General features: G+C 42.3%; 1 protein-coding gene across 10 annotated transcripts in view; it reads left to right on the forward strand.

Moving 5' to 3' along the window:
• Positions 1–24937, forward strand: part of ablim2 (actin binding LIM protein family, member 2) — a 206316-nt gene that overhangs the window by 54840 nt on the left and 126539 nt on the right. Inside the window, exon 1 of one of the 10 annotated variants that reach the window (XR_009656405.1) lies at positions 2844–3041. The exons of the other annotated variants lie outside the window; for them this stretch is intronic. The gene's annotated coding sequence lies outside the window, so the exon portion shown is untranslated. Of the gene's footprint in view, positions 1–2843; positions 3042–24937 lie in introns of those variants that run through there. 10 annotated transcript variants of the gene reach the window in all.

The following is a 24937-nucleotide window of genomic DNA, read 5'->3' on the forward strand; positions in this document are numbered from 1 at the left end:
CCTTTCAAACAGGGGAGGCTGGTCGGTTACGATATTTCCAGATTTTAAAAGAAAAAACATCAATTTTGCCCATACTCTTGCCTCTGATCTGGCTGATTGTTGGCAGGGTCACAAACTGTGAAATAACAGGTTCTTTTGGCCCATTAGCCTACTGTCCAATATACATGATGGTGGTGTTGGGGGGGGGGGGGGGGGTGTTTATATTTTAACATTTTATATTTTAAAATTGTGGCATGTTGTTTAAAAATTGATCTCGGCTGTGTTTTTGTTTAAAAATGTTTTCCAAATTGTAGCGGTGTTTAATTCATATCCAGAAAAATATATATTCCAGTATAATATACTCAGCATAAACATTTTAAATAGATTCTATATTTTTGGTCCATCCATGACATATTACTAAAGTAGCCTATTTACTGTTGTTGATGTGGGTCACTTGCTGTTAGCCAATTCACTTTCTCGTACCAGGAGAGCTGAAAGGAACGAGTATTATTCCCTACCTTTTTCACCAAGTCAATTTGAGGCGTTGGTCTACCCTGCTCTTTAATTTTAATTTTTTCCTCGAAAGGAAGACTGGCAAATGGCTTCGCCAAAATTAAATCAGCAATGCTTGGCATCCGTGCGCAGCTTTCTTGCTAGCTGACTAGCCCCCTCAAGTTCAAGTTCAGTCACTCAAATAAACGACATTTCTGGAACTAAGATAGCAAACTTGACAACACTATATTTACACTTTATTTACAATGAAAATATATACAAACTAAAAAAGCTGGTAGAAACCGTATGTAATGAATGAAATCGAAACGTAAGCCGATCTCTTACAATACACCACAGCACTTGCGAATCCGCATGGGACTGAACTGATGTTGCCAGATACTGCTGACGTTATCCAGCCCAAAATATGTTCAAAACCCGCCAAAATGCACTTAAAACCGCCCAATTGGGAGGGAAATCGACCAATCTGGCAACACTGTCCGCTGCCTGTCTATAGTTGAAACGAGCTGTCAATCAAATAAAATATCCGGCTGCTTTCACCAATCACCAGTCTCCTCGCGGAAACTGCCACGTCCCTCCCATGTGAGGCTCGGAGTCCGTGGGCGGGCGTTTTCGCAGTATTTGTCCAATAACCATCTTGCATTTTGAGATTGAAAAGCGCAGAGCTCCCAAATGCCGTTGAAGTCCATTGAGGCTGGGCGTCCGTGAGACTCCGTGGGCGGGCATTTTCGCAGTATTTGTCCAATAATCGTCTTGCATTTTGAGATTGACAAGCACATAGCTCCCAATCCACTGAGGCTGGGCTGCATCGCGCTGTCACGAGGGGGAAAAACTCACGCACACATTAGGCGAACTGGGGAAAGTTATAACGGAATGATTTCGCACTGTAGTTGGGTTGAGCACATAATTTCTATGATTCTGGATCTGAAATAGCAATGTTATAAGGTCGGCTATAACATAAGCCTAGCACAATTCATCCTACACGATGTTCGTCATTTTTAGAGGAGGCTGAGCCTCCCTCGTTGTCTTAGAGCAATCGCCCGTGGTTAGTTTAACCCCACGCTCTGCCACATTTGTCACAATGAAGTTTGAGAGTGTTGCCTTTATCCTCTGGTAAGATGCCAAGCCTTCCCATTGTGACACTGGTGTTGAGAGCAGATGATTATCAAATATATCACATTAATGCTTCTCAATCCCTTGCAAAGGTTCTTAACATGATCTCTGGCTCACAAGAAATCAATAAATGGAGTCCAACATTGTGATTCAAACCTTACGCGAAAACATAAAATAAGCGTTTTTTGGCAAAAAATTAACCTCATGGTGCCACCATCAGACTTTTGAATATGGTCAAAACATTTTACAGGATGTCTTCTCATCTCATCTCGTTATCTCTAGCCGCTTTATCCTGTTCTACAGGGTCGCAGGCGAGCTGGAGCCTATCCCAGCTGACTACGGGCGAAAGGCGGGGTACACCCTGGACAAGTCGCCAGGTCATCACAGGGCTGACACATAGACACAGACAACCATTCACACTCACACTCACACCTACGCTCAATTTAGAGTCACCAGTTAACCTAACCTGCATGTCTTTGGACTGTGGGGGAAACCGGAGCACCCGGAGGAAACCCACGCGGACACGGGGAGAACATGCAAACTCCGCACAGAAAGGCCCTCGCCGGCCACGGGGCTCGAACCCGGACCTTCTTGCTGTGAGGCGACAGCGCTAACCACTACACCACCGTGCCGCCCCCACAGGATGTCTTTATTGGTGAAAAGGAACACCCAAACAAAAACGCATCAAATTTTATGAACGTGACGGCGACTGATGCACCCTATCGTGCACATCTACTGTAGATCGTCTTTATAAGCTTATCAGACACAGACACCAGCCGGACAGGTATGACGTTGCTTTGCGCATCCATGTTCTCCTGAGCCAAAGTTCTGTTGAAGTCAGAACTCTGGAAAATCAGCTTGAAACGTTCTGAGCTCACAGTGAATTGCACATGTTTGCAAACATAATGTACGCTATGAGAAGTTCCTATCAAAGTGGCCAGTGAGTGATTATGGTCATGTGACCTACTAATGATCAAGCGTTTTATATTAAAATGAGCTGCGTGTTCTCGTCCGCCTCATCTTTGAGATGAAGCTGAAAGAACCGTAAACATGAAAAATTTGCACTTAAGTCTTAACGTATGCTGTGTCAGACCCTGATGACTTGTTCAAAGGCAGCAGAAGGCTTGGACATGTACGTCCAAAAAAAGCACAACCTGTATGTGCGTGGACTTGTTGTCAATCTGGCAACCGTGTCCACCAGCTGTGAGCTGCATGCCTTGAACACATGCAGGAGATCTTCACTTCCAGCCTGCGCTCACCTCCGCGCTCACGCTCCTCACACAGAGGATGTTGGATGAGAATAAACGAGGACAAAACAGGATTATTCTCGCGGATATTTATTTTTAAAGGAGTTAAAAAATAAACACGGGCTTTGATTCGGATTCTTTTGCACCTGAGACCTTGAGAGTGAAGAGTGAGGAGAATGCCAGAGGAAAAAAGTGAGTGTCGAAGTGGTGTTTACTGAATTTCTGATTCTTGTGGTGTCACGGTTTCTTTTTTCAATAAAAATGTAAAAATATATATTTATAATATTGCTGTCCGGACAGTGAGAATGGATTTAACGGCATAAATAAGAGCAGACAGGTGGAATGATGGCATGAATTCTTTATAATTGTTGGTTTTTAGACAGCAGGTGGGCCAAAGGGGTGGCAGAGTTACACTAAGGGGTGGCAGTGAGTACATTATTCATCGTGCAACATTAAATTAGTTTCTTGGTATCAGAAAAAGATCACATCATGACTCTGGTTTCATGGTTGGACCGAATATTCAAGGGATTTGCAGAAATGTCGGGGTGGCCTTTGGGGTGGCAAGGCTTACTCCAAGGACTCTTGTGAACAAATACAAGGAAGAATGTTTAGGTAATGATGAGCCAATCACTGAATAAATCAAATGATTATGACTTTGCTGGAAGCTGATGGTTTTGTCACAGAGTGTGATATTTTTATTAAATGTGTGTGTTGTTTGTGCAGCACACACACAAAAACAACATTTTGAGCGCTCCACCTAGTGTGAGGTGTCATGATGCAGTCTGTTGCTTCTGCACTCCATGAGCTCTAATGCAATCTGGACCCTCCGGGCAACGGGCTGGGCCAACTCGGTGTGTCTGTGTGTGTGCACACTTATATAATAAAGAAGGCATGCGAGATAAACAGAAGGTGGTGCAGCAACACAGTGATGATTCACAGACACTTACTGAGATTGAATGTAGAGAAATTATTGTTTAAAAAAAAGATTGTTACTCCAGAGCCACACCAACGACATTTGAAGAACACACTCACTCACTGGCCACGTTTTGGCTGCAGGAGTGGAACCTGATGTGTTCTTGTCTCTCTGTTGCATGCTGAGATGCTTTTCTGCTCAACACGGTTGTAAAGAGTGATTATATGAGTTACTATATCCTTCCTGGCAAAAAAAAAGCTCGAACCATCTCAAATCTGTCCATTTTCTGATCTCTGACCCTCTCTTATTAACAAGGTGTTTGTTTCCACCCGTAGAACTGTCGCTGACGCACGCACTCTGTGAAATTTTTTTTGTTTTCCGCACCATTCTGTGTAAACTCCAGAGACTGTTGTGTGTGAAAACCCCAGGAAGAGATCAGCAGTTTTTCTGAAATACGCAAACCTCATACTCATCTGGCTCGAACCAACACCCATACCACAGTGAGAGAAAGAAAGAAAGTCACACTTCACTGTGAGGTCACAATTTTGTGATCCCATTCTGATGTTTGAACATTGTGAACATTAACCGAAGCTCTTGATGCGTTGAGCGATCGGCTAATTAGCGAACTGCAGAAAACAGAACAGCAGGTGGATGTAGGGGTGTTCCTAATAAAGCGGCCGGTGAGTGTATATCTGAAGTCATATTGGTGTTGTAAGGAAGTGTTGGATGTTTGACAGTGTGAGAAACAGTTCAGTACCTTAATGTGGTTTGTATTCGAATGTATTTTAAAATAAAGAAAGAATAAAATAAGACTCCGACAGCTACGTTCGTTCGTTCGTATGAAACGGTGGAAAATTCTGGTTAAAAATCTCAGCAGTGTCACTGATGTCGCCAGTGAGTTCTAGTTTGAACAGTTCCTCAACCTTAGCTACAACTATAAAATGCTTGACTGGAAACAGAATGAAAAATTATTGCCATTAAATAAAAAATAAATAAAAATGAATTTATTGGCAATACAAAATATTTCCCACTGGCTTGCTGTAAACAATATTAACTCACCCGTCTTAGGGGCGAAAAGTCGTATTCATTATATCAGCTGATTGTTCTTAAAGCAATCTCATCTCATCTCATTATCTGTAGCCGCTTTATCCTGTTCTACAGGGTCGCAGGCGAGCTGGAGCCTATCCCAGCTGACTACGGGCGAAAGGCGGGGTACACCCTGGACAAGTCGCCAGGTCATCACAGGGCTGACACATAGACACAGACAACCATTCACACTCACATTCACACCTACGCTCAATTTAGAGTCACCAGTTAACCTAACCTGCATGTCTTTGGACTGTGGGGGAAACCGGAGCACCCGGAGGAAACCCACACGGACACGGGGAGAACATGCAAACTCCGCACAGAAAGGCCCTCGCCGGCCCCGGGGCTCGAACCCGGACCTTCTTGCTGTGAGGCGACAGCGCTAACCACTACGCCACCGTGCCGCCATTGTTATTACTCATTTTTTTAAAATATAAATTCTGTATACACTCTGTTCACAAGCTGTAGTTAGTTTGATAAGTTTGTGTTACACAAGACCTGTTGAACTTACCTCAGTTTTATTTTATTTTAATTAATTACAATATAAATATTACAGGTCAAAATATTTTCAACCTAGGTGTTTTTATTTTTATTTATTTATTTATTTATTATTTTTGTTGACCTGGGTTAAAATGTTTTAACCAAGTTCATAATTTCTAACCGAGTTAAAATTTTGGATTATCTAAGATTTTTAAAAGGAAAGATTCTTTCCAGTCCGTCTATTCCTATCTACAATTTTTTAAAATATCTTTTTTCATACTTAACCAGGATTCAAACTCGGAACCTTCAGATTCTTAACCCAACACCTTAACGACTAGCCCAGCAGCGATTGCAATGGAAGGAGTGATGTAGTATGTATATTCTGAATTTATTAATGAGTCCAGTCTGATTACATCATCAAGTAGTTTAAAATAGAAAATCTTCCCAAATCTGAACCCTAAACCGAACCCGAAGTCTCCTTAATACAAGTAGCAAATTATGAACTGGGTTAAAAATTCTAACCGAGGTTGAAAAATTCCACCTGACCTACAGTTCTGACCTGGAACACAATCATGTTCCTGCGAGGATATCCGAATAAAATGTGTTTAAAATGTAGATCATTTTAGCGAAGCTCCATGCTTCAGAGAATATGGTAATGTAACGCATCGACCTGATTATTGATGACTTTCGAGGCCGTATAACGGCCGCACATACGAACTACATCCGTGTACCACCACAGGAACCCGAGCATAAGCACAAGGCCGTGTATCTCATAAACACTTGACCACCGCGCAACGAAATGTGTATCTTTATTTCCATAAGATAGATTTGATTTGATTTTTAAAAAATATAATATTGTGGGATTATTTACTAACACCGCAGCATCCCTCGGCATTAAGATCAAAAGCAGAGAGTCTCTGACAGGTGCAGGTGAGTTTTATTCCTCTTAAATACAAGTATAGTATCGAACACTGGACATCAAACACAGAGTACCGTGACAAGAAAACAAAATGCAAATAATGAACATAATTTTTCAGAGTGATGTTTACAGACTCTGCTCTGAACGTTACACACCTCGCTCCGCTCAACCGAGGACCAGCCAAACCTCTACGAGTTCGCCAAACGAGCCCCGTGAGCCTCTGCGCTCAAAGTCTGGTACTAAACCACAGTTCAACCAAAACACACTCAATAAACAGGACACACACTTTACACTGTACATGAATGACAAATCAGGATGAGCTTTATAACACACCGCGCTAAACCTCTGACGGAGGCACACGGGGGATATAAACACAGCAGCGAGCGTCTGGAGCAGAACAAATACAGCTTCCTGTGCTGACGGCTCCGCCCACAACAGGAATAATAACTGAGAGTGACTCTAACCACCACTTTGCCACTAACACACACATTTTGCACTCATCGTGAGCTCGGCTTTTACACAGTGCCTAAATATATTTAACAGTTATTCCACAAAATCGACTCGTACGTGAGCTGATAGCCGACGAGGCGCGTAGCACCGAGATTGAGTGGAATAACTGTTTTCTTCTATCCGTATTCACTAGATTTTGAGAAACGGAGCATTTTTCTCTCAATCTTATTTTTTGCAAATTCGATAAATAAAAACTTTATACAAAACGTCTGACAAAATAATTTCTGCTTGGAACATAAACAAACCGGCGAAATGACAGAAACAATTTGTGAAAAATGCAATAATAATAATAATAATTCTGGGGAAAAAAGATACGTTCTTACCATGAAATATTTTCATTCCATATTTTGTTGCAGTGGTGTAGTGGTTAGCACTGTCGCCTCACAGCAAGAAGGTCCGGGTTCGAGCCCCGTGGCCGGCGAGGGCCTTTCTGTGCGGAGTTTGCATGTTCTCCCCGTGTCCGCGTGGGTTTCCTCCGGGTGCTCCGGTTTCCCCCACAGTCCAAAGACATGCAGGTTAGGTTAACTGGTGACTCTAAATTGAGTGTAGGTGTGAATGTGAGTGTGAATGGGTGTCTGTGTCAGCCCTGTGATGACCTGGCGACTTGTCCAGGGTGAACCCCGCCTTTCGCCCGTAGTCAGCTGGGATAGGCTCCAGCTTGCCTGCGACCCTGTAGAACAGGATAAAGCGGCTAGAGATGATATGAGATTTTGTTGCTTTTTTTTTTTGTATTTTTGGGGTTTTCTTCTTCTTTTGGTGGTGCATTACTGCCACCGACTGGGCTGGAGTGTGGAACAGGAGATATTGGTGGGGGGGAAGCTATAGACCCCTTCGCAGTAAACGTCATTCATACGTAAGAGGAAATTGCGCGCGCAACCTGGACCCAAAAAAGACTCAGTGACGGTAGAAACGAGAAGAAATATTTGGAAGAAATGCCTAGTTGTTGTGTGTCGGGTGTCAGAATCGTAGCAGTGATGGGGTTAAAATGTACAGAATTCCAGCAGGATCTCACCCATTCCAAAAAAATCGCCGACGTCTATGGCTACAAGCCATCAAACGTGTAGACTGGGATGAAAGCTCCATCAAAAATGCGCGGGTTTGCAGCGCCCACTTCATCACAGGTAAGATCAGGCTATTTATTAAATCTTTTTTATTCTTTCTAGTCTTCGTTTATTGATGTAGCAAAATACTTTGGTAACGTTTGTCTGATTAGCTGGGTCATAGTTACACAATGTAATGAATATTGTTAGCATGTTAACTTAGCTTAGCGTGCAATTTTGTTTGTAGGAGAGGTCTCGCTTGACTCAAGCAGTCCAGATTTTGTCCCATCATTATTTGTGTATGCCGAAAATCACAATTTTAAAGCAAGGATGGAAAGGTAAAATTGTGTGCCCTCACTCTAAATGCCAACTTACGTTGACTGCTCTAACCTAGCTCCCGCCCCGTTCAGTTTCATTTCTGCCTCTCGCTTTTTACGCAGCTCTGATTTCTCTTAGCTGCACTCTTTACACTATCATTCCTTTCATGCCATCACCTCCTGCAAATTGCTGTTTAGTGTTGGTATTTGCTGTTGTAGCTAAAGCCACATTGCCATCACATCACTGGCATAATTTGATTAAAACAAAATGAATATGAATGTCCCATTGTTAATCAAGTTGTAGTCTCGCTGTAACCAGAATGTTGATGGCAGGCTACTTTTATAAATAGGTTCTGTTTTTTTTTTTAGTTAGTTTGATATTTTTTGTAAATAGTATGACAGGGGCGCCGCCAGAAATTTTGGGCCCCATGAAAGATTAGAATTTTGGGCCCCCCAACTTTGCCCACCCTCGTCACAATTGCACTATTGTCATTATTTGGCTTTTGATAGCCCATGGACCTTGAGTTTGTGACTTTATTACATTTTATGTATTAACCTACCAGGGACTAGATGAAAACTGGTCAGTCACTAATTCTGGTGCATTTACAATCACAAATGAAAATTCAAGATTTTGCCACATGCCTTCTTGTGCTAGGACAACTGGTAGTGAAATGTGTGATGTGACTGCTAATAAATCATAGAAAAAGTTTTCTACCCCGCATCAAAATACCTATGGAAATCCCATGGATTGTTATGTGTTAGGTAGAAAGCTGTGTGTACTGTTCTGCAAAAAGGGAATATGTTTGAAACCAATGGTTTAGAACGTGTGAACATTCCACACACGTAACCATGTCAAACACTTGACTGGTGTCCGTTATTAGCAACACTTTAATCTAGCAAACTGTATATGGCGCTCGCTCATTAAAAACTTCAATCCTAAAGCATTTATGGGTTGTATTGCTGCTTACCTCCTTCTCCAAAGAGGGGTTCAGTGGTTTGGTAGGGCGGAGGTCCCCCTGAGGCTGAATCTGTGCATATTTAGGGCACTCCATTAGTTATGAAACTGGTTATTAGCACTAGTTATTAGCACCAGCATAATGTAATATTTCATCCTGTTTATCACACGTCAGTTCAGTTATTAAAATGGAAAAAATGTCACTGTACAAACTGTAAAAGTGTTCTCTTGATAGGCTAATCCAACCACGTTCATACTGTTCATTTACCATTCGCTAATATTTTGAACACACATGTGAGCAATAGCTACCTTTCTTTGGGAAAAAACAGAGTGACCAGTTGCCTGCCTCTCCGGTCCCTCTCAGCTTTCAGCTGCCTTTCTTTACGTTTTTGACAGCCACTCTTCATATTTAGGGATCATAGACTGTACGCACTCCACTGCTGGCTGGCTGCTGCACCGCAACACAGCAGCAAGTAGCGTTGCACTGATCAGCACACAGATTTAACGCATCGCGCTTCTACCAGAACTACCAGTACCTTTTCGCAAAAGGGGGAGGGTTAAATGACAATATGTTGAAGAACTCAAGAAATAGACAACCTTGTTCAATTAGCTCATTTTACCAGATGGAATATTGCATTGTTGTTATTTCAAAAGTCTTATTAAAAGCATATTATCAGCCCCTTAAAGGGCCCCATGGCAGTGCTGGGCCCCTAGAATTGTTCTAACCTTTCCCCCCCTGGCAGCGCCCATGAGTATGACTGCCTTCAGGTATCAGAGGAAAACTTCCTAACATCGTCCGTCCACTCTTTAATTAAATACGGATCCGGTAGGCAATGTCCACTTGTTAGAGTTAACTTATTTATGTAGCATTCTCGATCTTGTAACGACAATTGTTTGGCATAATCTGACAGCTCATAATGCCGGTCTATGGGCAGCGCCATTGTTTCTGAGTCCAGGCTGCGCGCGCATCCTGGCAACAGTCGGTTTGATTACAAACATGCAAAGGGGTCTATATGCTTTTAGCTATTTCTGTTTCTTTTAAATACTTGATAACAAAGTGATATTTCTGACTTGATGCGCGCTGCCATTTTGTTTTTCTCTCCTCATGGTATATGAGCTGATATCCTAGTAGTAGTGTAGCCAATCGGAGCATGTGATTGCTCATATCCAGGGAATGTGGACAGGATAAATATTATAATCCAGCACCCCATCGTCATGGTCGTATGGCAGGTTCCTAAAGAGATGAGATATCGGCGTCCACCTGCAACGCGCAACGTGAGACGTTTCTCAGGTTTATAATGGCGAGACTGAACTGACTGCAGTGTTGGGAAGTGTGTCGGGGTGTACATCACGCTCTAATAACTTTACACTCCTCAGCCATTTTATTAAATGTGGAACACCCGCCTGTTCTCCTCCTGCATTAACAGCCAGCACGATAATCCAAACCTCATTTCCAGGAACTGTCTGGTGTCACGTTCACGTCCGGGACGTATCTGCGCTGGAAGCAAAGCTTTTTATTCTCATGACTCGGGTTTTAACTTTGCCTGGTTGGATTAAATGTTTCTCTCACAGCTCTGTTGGTGTTCATGAGGAAGAATGTTAACGGAGTTAAAAACAAGGGATCTGTTGTGCCGTTTCGAGCCGATCAGAATCCATTCCAGTCGATCCAGGCTTGTAACAGAGACTAATGATGATGTAATGTTGGGATTTGGCCAGCAGACGGAAAAACGGTGGTGTGTTCACTTCCTGTTTGCTCTGTTGCTGGGTTTTGTGACCTGAACTCAAGGCAGATGAAGGAACCCTGATCTGCTCGGTCTGAAGTGGAAGAGGCTTTGGATAAAAGAATCAAACAAATGAGTAAATGTCGTCGTATGACGTGTTATTATTAGGGGATATTTAATTTAATTCCTGAACGACACTTTAAGACCAAATCAAACTGAAAAGTGATTTCAGGCTTTTATTTGGAATACAATAACATTTTAATCCACAGCATGTGTGTAAAAGCGTAACCCCGCCCACCCTGCTGCATGATTTACACCCGGTGTTTTTCTTATTTCTTACTTGTATTGAAAGTGTATTAACAGATTAATGCATTAACCAACTATATGATGCAACCATTTTCCAAACTACTTCAAATAATAAAACAGCATACGAAATATGGCACATATAAAAATGTAGTATATTCTTTTTTTTAAAAAAAGGAACCTCCCCGACCCCCACACCCACCTGCTGTTTTCTGCAGTTCTGTAATCAGCCGATCCCTCGACAGCATCAAATCACGACGCATCAAATCACGCAGATACAAATCAAGAGCTTCAGTTAATTAATGTTCACAATGTTCAAACATCAGAATGGGAAAAATTGTGATTTCAAAGAAGTCTGAGTCTTTCTTTCTTTCTTTCTTTCTTTCTTTCTTTCTTTCTTTCTTTCTTTCACTGTGGTATGGGTGTTGGTTTGAGCCAGATGAGTATGAGGTTTGAGTATTTCAGAAGCTGCTGATCTCCTCCTGGGGTTTTCACACACAACAGTCTCTAGAGTTTACACAGAATGGTGCGGAAAACAAAAAACATCATCGAGTGAGTGAGTGACCGTTCTGTGGGTGGAAACAAATGCCTTGTTGATAAGAGAGGGTCAGAGAGCAGAAAACGCAGATTGGTTTGAGATTTTTTTGTTTTTTGCCAGGAAGGATATAGTAACTCATATAATCACTCTTTACAACCGTGGTGAGCAGAAAAGCATCTCAGCATGCAACAGAAAAATAGAAGAACACATTGGGTTCCACTCCTGCAGCCAAGAACAGGGATCTTAGAACCAACAACAAGTTCCTATTAAAGTGGCTGCTGTGTGTGTGTGTGTTTACATTTTATTTAATTATATATTTAATTGGGGCGGCACAGTGGTGTCGTGGTTAGCGCTGTCGCCTCACAGCAAGAAGGTCCTGGGTTCGAGCCCCGTGGCCGGCGAGGGCCTTTCTGTGCGGAGTTTGCATGTTCTCCCCGTGTCCGCGTGGGTTTCCTCCGGGTGCTCCGGTTTCCCCCACAGTCCAAAGACATGCAGGTTAGGTTAACTGGTGAATCTAAATTGACCGTAAGTGTGAATGGTTGTCTGTGTCTATGTGTCAGCCCTGTGATGACCTGGCGACTTGTCCAGGGTGTACCCCGCCTTTTGCCCGTAGTCAGCTGGGATAGGCTCCAGCTCGCCTGCGACCCTGTAGAACAGGATAAAGCGGCTACAGATAATGAGATGAGATGAGATATATTTAATTGCACGTTCATTTAAACATCGAGCTTAAAACTTTGTTTTTAATCTTTAAAATCCTGGTACTGGTGATGACGGCATTCGGCTCATGCGTATCGGCAAAAAGCCGCATGAATTCTGATCTGAGCATTCTCGTTCAGGTTACACAGCCATGAATCGGATATATATCGGATCTCGGACCAATAGGAGCGCGCTCGGTAGAGTTCGTATCCCCGGCAAGCCACATACTGTATCATCAACATCAAAATCAGATCACTGGAACCTCGGATAATGCTAAAGCTGTCTACCAAAGTTCATCCAAATCCGTTCACGACTTTTTGAGCTGCATTGGGAACAGACAAACAAACGGAGGCGAAAACATAACCTCCTCCAACACAGCTGGCTGAGGTAATAATTTATTAATACGTAAGCAGGGCTTTCCCCAGAAAAAACAACAACAAATATTACGACAGTGCAACTGATGCGGAGCCCGAGCCGGAGGGACCTGAAGGCTGCTGGGGGGGTCTGGGGACATGCTCCCGCTGAAAATTTTGAAATTAGAGACTTCAAATGGTGCATTCTGGTGGCATTATTAAATTTGCTGTTTTTCCCTTGTCAAATATGCAAGGGGTGAAATTAAAGGGCAAAATTAGATTTGAGATGAAAACACTGTGCCTCTTCATTTTACAATTCCAGGATGCCAGGAACAGAATTGAGGTCAAACCATGCAACAGCGCCATCTAGTGGCCAGCACCAAGAACATGGTCTTGTGTGTGGTTCCGAATGGCAGTCAGTGCACGCAGCTAAACCTTTTATTTTCACTTCTTGGTCGAGGACCAGGATCATCAAGACCTACTGTATATTACAATATCTTCCTATTTCTGTCATTATTACGCATTTTCAGAGGGGAATAGGATATAGTTAGGTGCGGAAAGTATTCTGCATTGTTCAGTTTATGACGTCATTCAATTTATGATGGAGCGCCTCGTATCTGCACTTTGGGGAAAACCCTGCTAATATTCTGCTATGAGTTGTAATCTGGTACTAGTAAGCTTTCGTTGCTCAGCAACATAACAGGCAAAGATGACAGTACTGTGTGGACAGAGCAGTGGGTGTAGTGGAATGGTTTTATTCGATTTACATAAAACCGGTGGGCGGCACGGTGGTGTAGTGGTTAGCGCTGTCGCCTCACAGCAAGAAGGTCCGGGTTCGAGCCCCGTGGCCGGCGAGGGCCTTTCTGTGCGGAGTTTGCATGTTCTCCCCGTGTCCGCGTGGGTTTCCTCCGGGTGCTCCGGTTTCCCCCAAAGACATGCAGGTTAGGTTAACTGGTGACTCTAAATTGAGCATAGGTGTGAATGTGAGTGTGAATGGTTGTCTGTGTCTATGTGTCAGCCCTGTGATGACCTGGCGACTTGTCCAGGGTGTACCCCGCCTTTCGCCCGTAGTCAGCTGGGATAGGATCCAGCTCGCCTGCGACCCTGTAGAACAGGATAAAGCGGCTACAGATAATGAGGTAAGATAAAACCGGTGCATTAACTCAGAGCTCAGTTACCGTGGTTGATACATGCGCACGGCTCAGCCAATCAGCTTTTAGAACCAATTCATGATGTACTGCAGTAGTACAACACACTAATGGTGTTATTACTCATTCACCGTAGTGTGTGATCTGGGATGCAGTCTGACTTCTGTCAGATTAATTCACACAACAGAACCAACGTCACGAAATATTTAGTGTCAGAATCCACAAAATGTCCACCTGTAGCTTTTTCAGGTTGAGTGTTGGGAAAGCAGTCATGCCTCTGGAAGCCCGTGTGAGCCTCTGGAAGCCTGTGGAAGCCTCTGGAAGCCCATTGAAGCCTCTGGAAGCTTGTGGGAGCCTCTGGAAGCCTGTCAGTGCTGTGTTACAGAGCACCACACTTCACATGGCCTCCTATTTATAGCACATCTGCTGAAAGTCATCATACCCTGAAGCATTTCTGAAAATAAATCGCTCCCCTGCATGCGCGTGGACGTGTAGCGGGTCTGTGTTAGCGCCACAGCGTAGCATGCTGCATTGTTCTCATGTGATGTGTAAGTTGAAGGACACGGGATTGATGACTGATTAGATAAAGTGTCTTACAGGTGTCCTATGAGTGTATTTCAGCGTTATGGTTTACTGTGTAGCTCAAAGTGTTGAGCTTTAGATACAGTTTTATTATATTTGTATGCTGTCAGAGATGGGGCTTCAGTCGGAGTCCATTTGTGTCCCCCAAAGCACAATCTACGCTCATGTACCCTAATGTTTCTGTGTCAGTGGTTTGGGGCAGGAATCATATGGACTTGATGATTCAATTCGATTTATGTTGCAATTATAAAATGATTTGTTATAATCTTGATGCACAATAGAATTTTAATTTCTACACTTTTTTCCACTATTTTTCCAGGATAGCACTTTCTTTAAAGCGAGACGGCCTTTCGATTTCATAAAATCGGTGAAATTTAGTTCCGTCTGAAATGTGGTGATTGTGATATCTGTTTATTTCTGTAATATCTCACAAAATATCAGGCCATTCTGTGGCTGGAAAGTTATTTAATTTGAGGGGATTAAAGCAAATAATGTGCATGAAATCGCTCGCTTGGTGCAGTCAAGCAGACAGAGGAAGTCCGTGTGTGCATGCGCAGGTTTAACTTCTTCTTCTTTTGGGTTTTACAGCAGCTGGCATCCACAGTGCTGCATTACTGCCATCTACAGGTTTCCCTTTGAGCGTGCACTGACAGTTCCATCATTCTGTCGCTAAACGAACAGCTGATCACACCGAGGTGCTCGCTGAGCGCCCATATTTATTAGTTTGGTCCTGCGTTTCCTTTCCTTCGTATATAACATAACGTCTTTTCTTCTTCTCGCTTTCTTTCCGTTACTGTAGTCGCTCTTTCACGTTTCATTCGCACACTCGCATCCTCCATTTTTCTCTCCTGTTTCAAATTTGTATCCCACAATGCCTTGCATGAACGGGGAAAGCCCACCACGTGATGTGATGCATAACGTAGTATCTTGTATTGGGTCATGGTGAAGCAGGAAAAAATAGCGGAGAATTTCGGGCCACGTGACCCTAAAGTCATTAATTGTTCTATTTTATAAATAATAAAATTGGAAGTCTGTGATTGAATTCAGTAGCTTTTGGTCACTAAACAAAAATAATTGGGTGTCGGGAAAATTCTTTTTATGACCTACACTTGAAAAATCTGAAAGGCAGCACAGCTTTAATACTTAAGAACGCACAAGGCTTCGGTTATGTTCACCTGACCAGGCTGAAGTGACTTTTTTTTGGAGGAGGTTATTTTTCCCTGATGGCCGGTGAGTGTATGTACAAATATAATATCAACGAACATATAAAGAAGTGTAAAGGATGATTGGTAAGTGTCTCGACAGAGCTCAGTTTTATTTTGATTAACTTTTGTATTTAAAAAAAAATTATAGAAAGGGAAAAGAAAATCTTTAAGTTTTAAGACTTTACAGGTTTAAAGATTGAAAATAAAAATTAACATTTAAAAATAATTAACAATATCTAAGGAATGAAACACTCATGCTTTCATGCTGTTGGAAATTAATCAACAGCAGGGTGGTGTGATGCTGTTAGTGCTCTCATTGCATTTGATTATTTTCTGATAACGGACATCCTGCGGCGTTTTAATATCGAGTTAAAGTCAGAGTTATGGAACGTCCGTGAAACATGTTTGTTCTCGAGAAATCACAAAATATAATCCAAGTGAAAATATCAGAAAATGTAAAGTTACAGATTTACGTTAGTGTTACAATGCGCTGACACTGGAGACTCCTTCCAGAAATCTCAAATAAACGTTTCGGCATTTCAACAGTCACCACGTTTTTAATCCGTTTACGTGCAGTGTCTGTCGTATGCGTCCGTGTGTGTGTGTGTGTGTGTGTGTAATGAACTGTTACTATAGAAACGATATTTGCATCTGCACTACTCTAAATGAATGAACACCTTCTGACCAATCAGAGCAGAGAATTCCTCCTTGAACTTGAAAGCATGGTGCTTGTTTTTCCCTCAGAATAAAAGTGGCACCATGGCGTCTGTCCCGCTGTCTATCCCGCTGTCTATCCTGCTGCTCTTGTGCAAGTCTCCATGACACCTTCTTTTGTTTTCAGAAATATAAATCTAGGGTCTGTAGCACCTCTTTTCTTTTTTTTTATGAGGATTCCTGACCCTTCCAACATTCTTATCTTGATTGGAACCATGTGTTGGCTCCAGTGGGCACCATCAAACACCAGGCATCTCTCCAGGAACCGCATTTCTTACATTTCAGCAACTTTCTTTTCTTTTTTTTTTTTAACGGAGTCGGCCTTATCGGCGTTCATCTCAATTCACGAGCATCCGTTCAGACACGAAGACGCTTTACAATCGTTTTAACGTTGACTCATGCCAAGAAAAACTGTGCTGTAAGAAAATGCGAATGGAAAGAACGACTCATGTGTCCTCATGAGCGGGTTTATCTGCTCTCCTGCCTGGCTGTCCTTCTCACATGTGCTCGTGTCGGGTTTATGAACCACGTCACATGTAAAAGTGTTCCTGTTCCAGATCAGGAAGTAATTTAATTTTAAAAGGGTCTGTAAACATTCTTAGCATGCCTTACTTCCTGCAAAAGTGTGTTAGCAACATCAGAGCAGCTCTTGCGCCGTGTACGAGTGTCTAGTAAATATACAGCCCATTCTCAGAAAATGTGAAATTCAGTTTTAAACATGAAGTTTGTTTTTTTCCCTCTAAAACCATTAATCCTGGCGCTCTATTATACATTTATTTTAAGAACGAATTTAACAGAACAGTAAAAAAAAAAAATTTGAGACAACTTGTCTGCATTTGCAAAAATTTTCGTTAGCATAAATGTCATTACTGCCATGTGTCGAAATGAGGATTAGTGAAATTTGAATGAAAATAATTCCTTTGTTTTTTATTTTATTTTCACTTTTCTTTCTGAAATATGACCTCTATACCTTCACTTTTGATTGTGGAAAATATCATGATCTTTGCTTCAACGTTTTTTGGTGCACAGCCTAAAATATATGCGCAAGAACATGTACTTTCTTGATGTCTTTACCGTTACCCAAATGGTAAAATCATACTGTAACTCAGTAGAGGGCAGTGCAGCTACATGAGGAAGGACCAGGATGTTGAGTAGCCATTTTGAAAAAGTCACTGGTGCATGAATGTTGGAATCCAGGATACTGATCAGGTAAATATGACATTTCGAGATGTCAGGGAAATGAACTGTCTTTGCCGTCACCCCTGAATGATAAAGGTAATGATGCTGCGTGTTGAAAGTTTCGTTAGCCAAATAAATGCGTAATTTGTTTGATATATACGCAGTATATATATAATTTATTATTTTATTTTCCTGTACTCAGTGACCCAAAAATGCCATGAGATGTCTTTACCGTTACTCTATAGGGTAACGGTAAAGACATTATGGGTGATGGTAAAGATAAAGACAACAACTGGCCATTATTTTTTCATAATAATGATATCTCTTGCTTTGTGAATTCATGAAATATGCTTTTCTGCCTGTTAAATATATTTACATGGACTGTAACTAAAATTAGTGTATACAAAATTTTTTAAAATGTCTTTACCGTTACTCGTCACATTTTCTGAGAATGGCCCATACACATGAAATATTCACAGATCTGTCTGAGTGACTCGGATTATAGAAATCTTCCGGGCTTTCTCGGTAAAACTGATTTAGGGCGGAGTTATGTATGAGATCACACAAATAAACTCCACGCCTTCAGCAGGTGTTAGGAATATAGGACAAGGAAAGTGACGCTGATTTAGTTTATAGCAGTTAACATTCGAGGTGTTGGATATGGATATTCATGTACACTGTGTAAAGAAATGAAACACTCCACGTTGTTCTGTTATAGGAAAATAATCAACGCCCGGGTGGCGTCGGTGACTGTTAACGCGCCAGAGATGATTATTTTCCAGCGAGTGTTTTATTCCTCTTATACCACAGCAGTTAGCCAATGCAAACACTTTTTAAATTCATAAAACACCACGATGTACGTTTTATCCATTTGCAGTTACATTTAATGTTGTGGAACATCTGCGAAACAAGCTGTAATGTACAGTACCAGTCAAAAGTTTGTACACCCCTATGTATTCTACTCATTCATAGGTTTTTCAAAATAGGGATTGTGACTCTTTTGTACATTATAGAACAAAACTGAAGACATCACAACTCTGAAATAACATCTGGAACATATTATGTATTTATTGACAGAGTTCGGGCGGGACAGGAAAATATTTGGCTTGAGGTCATGCTGTACGGCCCAATCGCCACGAGATCCATACAAATGATCAAGAGCCAAATATTTTCCCGTCCGGCCCAAACTAACTCGCTCAATAAGCATTTTATCATCTGAACTTTTTTAACTAATGTACACGGTGTAAAATAATGAACTTGAAATGAAATGTGAAAATAATGAAATGTGTGCGAAAAACAAACCGATCAACTTTTATTTGATTGACAGCAAACTGTTTATATGCTGAATCACCTTTGCACAGGCTTGAAATAACAGTTTGAATTCTATAAAATACAATTGAATTTACTGTTCCAGGCCTCAACGTTAACTTTTGACACCTTAAAGGAGAACTGAAGTCATTTTTAAACTTGCTTTATTTCTTAATTAATCTCATCTCATTATCTGTAGCCGCTTTATCCTGTTCTACAGGGTCGCAGGCAAGCTGGAGCCTATCCCAGCTGACTACGGGTGAAAGGCGGGGTACACCCTGGACAAGTCGCCAGGTCATCACAGGGCTGACACATAGACACAGACAACCATTCACACTCACATTCACACCTACGCTCAATTTAGAGTCACCAGTTAACCTAACCTGCATGTCTTTGGACTGTGGGGGAAACCGGAGCACCCGGAGGAAACCCACGCGGACACGGGGAGAACATGCAAACTCCACACAGAAAGGCCCTCGCCGGCCACAGGGCTCGAACCCGGACCTTCTTACTGTGAGGCGACAGCGCTAACCACTACACCACCGTGCCGCCCTGTTCCATCCACTATTAGATAAAATTAAAATAAAATTTTACAATATTGTTTGAAAGTCTGGAGCAAGATATTTAATTTTACAAAACACTTCAGATATTGTTTTAACAATAATAAGCATCACTGTATAAATGATAGTGTAAATAGCTCTGGAGCTAGATGCCCTTGGGGTTGCTGAGACATGGAGGGGTGGGGATAAGATCCAGCCCACAGTTCAGGTCGGAGTCCTTTGAGAGTAAATGCTTTGGCTTTCGCAACATTCTGTTCCCAAAAGCTGATGTCGGGAAAAAGTCTTTATACAAAGAAGGTTTTCTTGCTTTTGTAGTTTTTTTTTTAAAAACTGTTCTTCCATGTCGGGACTCTTCGGGGAAGAAGAAGGTATATTCCAACATGTAGCTAATGCTAACGCAAGGCCACTAATCTGCACCATCGCGCCGGTCGTTTTGAGGAATTTTGTACGGGATCAGAACTGCTAATAAATTCTAATTTCCACATATCTATCCTTCACTTCTTTCTGATGAAGATTATCCAAATAATCTGGTAATAGAGCTTTTTTTAGCTGTAGTTTTCTTTGGACCACAGCAACAGACGCTGGACATCTCCACTTGGCTTCAGACCACTCATAGTGATGAAAAGCACTGAAGCGAGCCAGTCAGCATCGCCGTTACAAATTGGGAAGAAAAAACAAAACGGCGATCGCAGGGGAGGCAAGGATGCTGGTTAATACGTCTTGTTTTTTGTAATGTACTTGCACGAAAATCATTTTTGTGCTTAAAGAAACCGACCATAGGTGTCGCTAACTCACTAAAATATTTCCGCTCGAACGTCTTGGTCGGGCAAATGAAGCATTCGGGCAATTAATGCCTAGTGTTGAGGCTTGTGTTCTCTCGAAATGAAAATGACTTCAGGACTTCCCTGGACTTTTTAAAGTCTTTGTCTTTCAGAATGTTTATCTGACTGTTGTCAAGGTAGTGTTGAATACTTCGTGAAAAGGAGGACAGTGTCAAGTTCGGAGTCTAAATTTCCTTTTTTCTTCACTTGTATACAGAACCTATCGAGCTCCTTCGAGCTGACGACTGTTACGTCTCTGTCCTCCTTAACTTCAGCAAGAAATCTTTTGAAAACGTTCATGTCGTACTTAGGTTTTTTTTTTTTTACCGTGTTTTCTTTGCGTGAATTTCTTCGCTAAAAATACCTTTTTCTTAAATTTTCTTCGACAATTTCAGCTTGTTCAATTCAGTCTGTGTCTGATAAATCACTTGGATAATAAAATTCACTCTCACTGTGTTCAATTGTGTGGCTCATTTTTCAAAGTAACAATTCGGAGCAAAATGAAAACAGCAGAAGGAAGCGAGAGAAACGGGTCCAGGGCCGTGTACGGCTTTTCCCGGACCGGATTCAAAAATCCTTATCTGCCCAGTCATGTGACTTTTCCCAGTGGTTTTATTAAAAGTGCGTGCACGGGTCCGTACGGGTCATATGACTTACTTGTACTTGGTAAGGTCTTCACGTTTAGTCTGCCTGCTCGCAATCTAGTTTTAATGAACTTAGGAGGCGTCTCCAAGAACTCCTGTCCGTAGCAGCATGAGTCGCTGAACAGTTGCCTGAAGTCAGCAGCAATAGTTTGCAAAATGCTAAGACGTGGGCGACCAATGCTGCGGTGACCATGGGAGGGAGTCCAGCCCAGTAGATATTTAGGGAGTTGGGCAGTTTCCATCCAAGTAACATGCCTGAAGTAGCGCAATCTGTTCACCTGGATAAGTGTACCAAGCTTACAACAGGCAGTCCGAGCACGACGTTCCCTATTAGTGATGTGATCTTGCCAACGTACTTTGAGGATTCTCCGCAAACAGGAATGCTGGAAGCTTTCAAGGCGACGTACATGCCGGTTTTTCAGAGCCCAAGTGGGGGAGCCATACAACAGCAGTGAGAGCGCACCACTCTCAAGGATCTTTACCTTTGTCGTAAGGGTAATCCTGTGGTTTCTCCAGATGTTATTTAGAGAGTTGAATGCGCCCGACGCTTTGCCAATCCTAAGGTTGATTTCCTTGTCAAGGGAGCCGTCACTGGAGATAATAGAGCCAAGGTATCTGAAACGGTTCACCTGCTCCAGAGGTTTGTTATCCACTGTGAGGTCAAGGACTTCGTCCTGCTGAAAGGGATGTTGATTGTGGAATTTGCCTATCAGCATGCGACTGGTCTTTTTGGCATTGATCTTTAAACCAGCTTCTTTACCAGTGTCAGAGATGTTAGATGTCGCTTCGTGAAGACCATCTATACTGCTGTCAAGGACAGCACTGTCATCTGCATAGTTGAGATCACTGATGTATACTGCTGGTTGTCGAGAGCTGCGGTGATTCTGAAGCAGAAATCCGTGCGAGGAGGTTCTCCCAGACAGGGCATGCTCCAGAACCCAGTTGAGGACAATGTTGAAGGGCAGAGGGGCCTGTATGTCGCCTTGTCCTGTGCCTGACTTAACTTTGAACCATTCGGTTAGCTTCCAAGTGATTGTGGTATTGAGGCTGTTGGACGGAATAGAATCCCTACTGCGGCAAAATCAGTGGGTTTCGGAGGAACAGGTTGTGCATAGACCAGCTATTCTCTCTGCGAGTCATCATCGAGCAAGCCTTAGAGTTCAACCTTCCTCTCTTCATCAACTTCATCGACTTTAAAGCAGCATTTGACTCTGTCAACCGAGATGACATCTGGGCTGCTCTCGAATGTTATGGCATACCAGACAAATATATCAATATATTTAAAGCCTTTTATTCCAACACTGTTAGTGCTGTATAATGGAATTATGCGGAAACAAATATTTTAGATTCTTCAGCGTATCCAGCATTAACCCGGATGACACTTTACACACTATTGTCATTATCTTAACCAGCTTCATGAGGTCGTCACCTGGAATGCTTTTCAATTAACATGTGTGTCTCGTCAAGAGGTAATTAGTGGACGAGTTTCTTGCCACCTTAATGCGTCTGAGTCGTCATCATCATTCTTCCCTCATGGCGCACAATTAGGGGTCTTGGGGCGCTTCTGCTGGATTGAATCGAATGTCCAGCAGTCACATTAATTTCGCTTTATCCATCATCGTTCTTTTGATCTGATTTTCGTCCATTCCCAGAACTTTTTCCGCTTTACTCCAGATCTTTCTGGGAGTTTTGAGGTCGAATAGGACTTGCTTTTGAAGTGTGTCGTTTCTGAGTCTGCATCAGGGGCGATTTTCTCAGAGACAACAAGGGAAGCCGAACTTCCCCTAAAATTCTCTCCCCAAACTGCAGCGTCCACGACGTTGAATTCTCATTAAAACAATAACTTGCATAACATAATATATGCCCAAGATTGTATTTACGTTCATAACTATCCCTATGTCATCCTGTAACTTATTTGAGTGATGTCTGACGAACTTGCAGTTCGCTACGAGAATCACCTTTGCTGCCAGGCTGTAACCTTTCTTATTTCAATGGGCTCTATGGACTGGCAGGCTGGTATCCGTTGCAGTCTACGAGACGGCTCTGAACAGCCAATTTCGGCTAGTTGTTATTGGTTAAAATCGACAAAATCGTCACTTCCAGGGAAGCCGGGTATCTCTGGGGGTAAACGGGACATGGGAGGGCCAAGAAGCCGGGCTGATAAAGGATTATTGGAGGTGGTGTTTGAAAGACATGAGGAGGGCGGTCGCTGTACTTCGGCGAGGAACATGGTAAGCATGATCAGTCAGTCCCTAGCGGATGTCGAGAAAGTGTAGTCGTGTGCCAAAGTGCTGTCCGAATTTCTTTTCATATAAACGTTTCTTCTCATTGATGTCTCTGTACATTACTCTGTAAATAAATGTAAATATTACTCGTTGTGCTCCGTTAACTTTCGTCCATTCTATCAGTTTGATCATTCGCGAATTCACTCGTTTATTTCATTTGTAGTTCAATCAACGTGGTTGTAGGCTAGCTTGAGCCTTATTGGGATCTGCAGTGCTAGCTGCTAACAGCTGGTATCTATCTGCTATAATGGCAAACGTCGTGGACATGCTTTTGTCAAAACGTTTTGACACTCTGCCATATGAGGAGAAAGTGAGAATTAAAGAGCAAGGCAGACCAAAGCCCAAGCTTAATCTCATTCAAAAATCAGCAGGTCATAACGGGTCTTTTCAGGTGTCTTGGTATGAAAATGTGAACTGGTTGACTGGGTCTCCTGTGACTAATAAAATGTACTGTTGGCCATGTCTTTTGATGAAGCCCTCTCAGGGAAATTTAGTTTGGTCAAAAGATGGGTTTGGGGACCTGGTGAATTTCAAAAGGGCTTGCAAAAGGCATGAAACGAGCAATGAGCATGTCACTTCATGTGCAAGACTTGGCTGTCTGGGGAGGGTCAGGGTGGAACATGCCATCGATGAAGGTGCTCGTATAAATAGTGTGCATCATATAATGTTCATGAATCTGAAGTGTGTATATTGTTCAGTAATGTTAAGAGAATGGTGGGCTCTGTGTTATAGGTTATACCTGGGTATAATATTCAAGGTTCTGTGTGTTGCATAGCCTACCTGGTTATGAATTTCCAGACTGTGTTGCAGAAGATGTTCAAGGATGTGTTGCACAGCTGGGTGTTGTGTTAAAGACTCTGTGTTGCATATCAGGGTATGATGTTCAAGGCTCTTCGTTGAATAGCCAGTGATTTTTGGATGTTTGATATTTTTGATTAAGGATATGAGGCACTAGCCTGGCAAGCCAGACTATAACATGAAATGTACAAGCAAAAATACTTTCTGCCACTAGGTGGGGTTGTCTAGTTCACTATGCTAATGGGGCACACCTTTCTATGCTTTGATATCCGGCCTATAGGTTTTACGATGAATGCATAAAATGGGCTTCCCCTGTTTTAAAAACCAGCAGCCGCCACTGGTCTGCATATATGTCCAAGGTATTTCATGTTTTGGGAGTGGCAGAAATTTCGGATCGGTGTAGTTTTGGTCCGCTTCTGAAGTTCTTCGTTTGAATATTTATACCTCCAGTCTGCCTCTCCCACCACACTCTGACCTTTCGTTGGTGCATTCACACGTTCAAACCCTCCTTTCACCATTTTCCTAAGAAACCCATGCCATATAACTTCAATTTTGTCGAGCTCTTTCTCCGTTAGTGACCACCCTTGAATACTGTAAAGGAGGCGAGATCTCGCACACGACGTAAGGAACATCACACGAGTTGGAAGCTTAATCCGGTTGTCAGTTAAGATATGTTTGAGTTCATTCCATTTTTGGTAAGCCACTCCAATTCTAGCATATAGAAAACAAGATGGATTTGTGTCTACATTTGAAATTGTATATCCCAGATATTTGAATGATCGTACATTCTTGATTTTGTTACTGTTGATGGTTATTAGGCTTTCCTGGCTTTTTATGTCATCATCAGTATTGAAAACCATCGTTTCTGTTTTATTGTATGACATTTTCAAGCCAAAGCGTGAAAAGGTGTAGTCGTATATTTCCAGGATACTCCTTAGTTCTTCTACAGAGTTGGCAAATATAGCCTCATCATCAGCATATAACAATTCTGTGATATACTGTAGGTGGTTCCA

Source organism: Neoarius graeffei, chromosome 14, assembly GCF_027579695.1.
Source record: "Neoarius graeffei isolate fNeoGra1 chromosome 14, fNeoGra1.pri, whole genome shotgun sequence".
NCBI lineage: Eukaryota > Metazoa > Chordata > Actinopteri > Siluriformes > Ariidae > Neoarius > Neoarius graeffei.